Source organism: Leptonychotes weddellii, unplaced genomic scaffold (genome assembly GCF_054177405.1).
Source record: "Leptonychotes weddellii isolate Sample4059 unplaced genomic scaffold, ASM5417740v2 HiC_scaffold_18064, whole genome shotgun sequence".
Classification (NCBI taxonomy): Eukaryota; Metazoa; Chordata; class Mammalia; order Carnivora; family Phocidae; genus Leptonychotes; species Leptonychotes weddellii.
In genome coordinates this window covers 1-3,984 of record NW_027764964.1, presented here as the reverse complement: position 1 = coordinate 3,984, position 3,984 = coordinate 1, and the positions used below count along the sequence as shown (strand labels likewise).

The 3,984-nt window shown below is 45.2% G+C and overlaps 1 long non-coding RNA gene across 1 annotated transcript; it reads left to right on the top strand.

The window, feature by feature from the left end:
• Nucleotides 1–27: 27 nt before the first annotated feature.
• LOC145718588 (uncharacterized) lies at nt 28–2,545 on the top strand. The gene is made up of 3 exons (XR_014141908.1): nt 28–765; nt 1,457–1,590; nt 2,091–2,545. It is a non-coding gene; the product is annotated as an uncharacterized LOC145718588 (long non-coding RNA).
• Nucleotides 2,546–3,984: the final 1,439 nt, after the last annotated feature.

The following is a 3,984-nucleotide window of genomic DNA, read 5'->3' as shown; positions in this document are numbered from 1 at the left end:
AAAAAAAAAAAAAAAAGACCTCCTAGGGGATTCCGATGCAGGTATCCTCAACCTACATACCCTGTTTCTGTGATGGCACCTGTGAACCTGAAGTATGGAGCCAAACAGACAGTCATGAGAGTGTCTGACAGGCTATCACAGGTAGCCTGCCCCACTCTTTGCAGTCGGCCTTGTCCTTTTCCCTTATCACTGCAATGACAAGAGACTCTTGTGCAAGAGCAGCCAGCTGGTACCTCCATGGTTCTGTTGTGTCACGGGAAAATGTGGTCACCAGTGAAGTAGCACCTGGTCAAGGTCTACACAGAAGAACCTTGGCTGGCTGATACTTGCTTTTCCTTTTTCCTTTTCATACTCTCAGGACTCTCACTGCCTTTCCCTAGGAGGAAAGGCTTGGAGTTACCTTTGTTATTGTTGGTTTCCTTCTTACCAAGGGCTGTGGCAACTCCTGGGGAAGTGCACCTTTTCTAAGATAAGGGACTCTGAGAACTTTGAAGAGGCCAAGTCAGAGGTGCCGTAAATGTACTAAGTTTAGGAACTGTGGAAACCAGTTCAGAGTTTGACTAAGGATTGGTGCCTGAGGGGGTTGAGGTGGGGTGCTTTGCTACTACTTTGAAGGGCATGAGACGGTTGGGACCCTAAGTATTGAGTCTTTCCTTGCTCTTCAGGACACAGACTGGGTAGTGGTGAAGGAGCCTGTTATCAAGGTGGCTGCCATAGACAATGGGCTGGCTTTCCCCCTGAAACATCCTGACTCCTGGAGGGCGTGTAAGTCTAAGACCACTGTGGTCTGGCTCTTTTCTTGCTCAGTCTCAGTTTCTCATCTATGCAATGAAGATAATAATGCCTCTACGACAGGATTATTCTAAGACTTCATGGAATAATGCAGCTCATGCATTTAGCACAGTAGTGGGCACGTGGCAAGTATGCAGAACACAAGCTGTTATCATTTTTACCTTTACATTATTCCTATTAAAAGCACACAGTTGAGTTTTCTCATCTGTGTTTGCATTTTTTCTCGTTCTTTCTGAGGACTATCTGATTTATTCCATTTGTGTTTCTAAATATAAGCTATTGTCAGTTTCTGTCTTCCTTGTTGACATCCTGGAAGTCAGCTCCTGTTCTGAGAAACTCTTGGAAAGAGAGAGAAATACAAGGAGGGGGTCACTAGCCCTTGTGCAGTACCAGTCTGTCTTCTCAGAAGGAGCATCTGAATATCTCAGTGGCAAGTCACTGGAAGGTCATGTGATGTCTGGGAAAGAGCACCAGCTCTGGGATTCTGCAGTCCTGGGTTTGAATCCTAATTCCTCCACTTACTCTGTAGCCTTTAGGATTAACATCCCTTGTAATTTTCTTTCCTGTTGTATATCATGTGAGAGGGGCGTTCTGCCTTTTGTTGTGCTCTGATAGGTGGAGGACATGGATGGGCAGCTTTGCTTTGTGCTTTTCTTCTTTTCAGATCCCTTTTACTGGGCCTGGTTGCCTCAGGCAAAAGTCCCGTTCTCTCAGGAGATCAAAGATCTGATTCTTCCAAAGATATCGGACCCTAACTTCGTCAAGGACTTGGAGGAGGACCTATATGAACTCTTCAAGGTTAGCCCTGGGAGCCTCAACCTTATAACTATATAGAAGAAGGAATTTCTAATGGCTTTCAAATGGCTTCTGATACAAGCCAAGAGAGAATGGCTAACACTCTTCTGACTTGTGTTAGCCAATGAAGAGCGAGCAAGATTCCCACATGTGGACAGCAAGACCTAGTTTGGGGCAGTTTGGAAAAAAACATTGACAGCTGTGATGAATCAGCGTGGGTTAATCCTGCACGTCATGGGGCTGCAGTGTGTCTACAGAGCCCTCCTTTGCAAATGGAGCACTAGGGCCTGGAGTTCTTTAGAGTTAATAATGAGACTCAGGACAAGATATTTACTTGTTCTCTCTTTCCCCATCTGTGAAACAGAGTTCTTAGGGTGGTAGTTAGCTTCACTAAGCCTCATAAGCCTCATGTAAGTTTTCTTTATTAGAAAGTTTCTATTTGGGGGAAGAAAATGGGTTCTTCTGAGGGATTCATGCAGGTTCCATCTCCTGCCCTTTTGCAGAAAGATCCTGGTTTCGACAGGGGCCAGTTCCATAAGCAGATTGCTGTCATGCGGGGACAGGTAAGCCTGGGACTTCCTCCTGGTGTTATCCCTGGGATCTCTCTGGGCGGGTCATATGCTCATGTTGAGTAAATGCATAAAGCTTGTGTTTTACACCCTTTGAGTCTATGCCATACTTATTTATGACTCTGTCTTAGCACATGGGAGAAGAAAGGGAGCCCTTTCAAATCTCCCACCTCTTCCATGGTATCCAGTGCTCGGTGAGGCACTATGTGCTCAGTTCTGTGCCAGTTGCTGGGTAGTTCATTGGTAAATATACCCAGGGGCCCCTGTCCTCAAGTTGCTCAAGGCAGGCCATATGCTTTGGTGCTTATGAGCTAGCCTCTGGAGTCAGACTGCAAGCTCTGAGGCCTTAGGCAAGAGCCTCTGCTTCCTTGTTTATAAAATGTGACAATAGGGCGCCTGGGTGGCTCAGTCGTTAAGCGTCTGCCTTCAGCTCAGGTCGTGGTCCCAGGGTCCTGGGATCGAGACCCGCATTGGGCTCCCTGCTCCGCGGGAAGCCTGCTTCTCCCTCTCCCACTCCCCCTGCTTGTGTTCCTGCTCTCGCTCTCTCTCTCTCTGTCAAAAAAAAAAAAAAAAATCTTTAAAAAAAAAAAATAAATAAATAAAATGTGACAATAATAACACCTTGCACAGTTGGCCAAAGGATTACATAAGATAATGCATATCAAATATTTAGTAAAGACAATTACCTAGCACATGGTTAGTACTCATAAATTGGCTATGGTTATAATTTTTGTTATTATGGTTACAAGTCGTATTATTTCTTCTCTCTCCACTTCATCTTCAAAGAGAGCTAAGGAAACCCCTAGGGAATTGTTGATCTTCCAAAGTATAGTAAAGACTAACCTGAAAAATTGTAGTAAAACTCTGTAGGGCACTGACATTTCTTATCACTTTAAAGAGATCTGGGATGGCATAGTGGTTAAGGGGCACACACTGGTCATGGTGCCTGTGTTTGAATCCTGGTTCTGTCATTTATTGGCTGTGAGTTCTTGGAGAAGTTGCTTAATCTCTCCTTCCTTCAGTTTCTCCATTTGTAACATGGGATTAATAACAGCACCTACGTCATAGGGTTATTATGAAATAAATGATTTGGAGTAGTGCTTGATGGATTGAAGTGCTCAATATGCATTAGCTGTTTTATGATTTTGTATATAGAAAAAGCAGCTTTTCACATCTTTATTTATTTATTTATTTTTTAAAGATTTTGTTTATTGACAGAGAGAGTGAGAGCGCACAAGCAGGGGCAGTGGCAGAGGGAGAGGGAGAAGCAGGCTTCCCGCTGAGCAGGGAGCCCGATGTGGGGCTCGATCCCAGGACCCTGGGATCATAACCTGAGCCGAAGGCAGACGCTTAATGACTGAGCCACCCAGGCGCCCCAGCTTTTCACATCTTTAAAGGCTAGGAAGGTCTTTCTAGCTGTAATTAGGCATTTACCTCTTCCTACCGTTTTGGTAAAGGCTTCTGGTGAGAGCAACTCTTGGGCTTACCGAGTCCATGTTTCCTTGGAAATGGGACGTACAGAGGTTTTAAGAGCTGCGGTAGTTATAGCTGCCTGCATACCAGTAACGCGGTCTTCCTACATTTCTCAAGTCGTGTAAGGGCCCTGTCAAGCTGGCAGAATTTTTGGAAGCCTTAAAAACCATGTGATGTACTGTGGTATTACGGCACTCAGCATAAAGGAATGAACAACTTCTCAAGTTTATGTAGGCTGCGCCTCGGTCCCTGTTGTCCTGTCTGCCCCGATCCCTTCCCAGCTCAGTCCCTTGCCAAAACCATAGCAACCCTCCTCTCATATCCAGTTAGGGATGTTATCTAGAGTGGCAAAAAG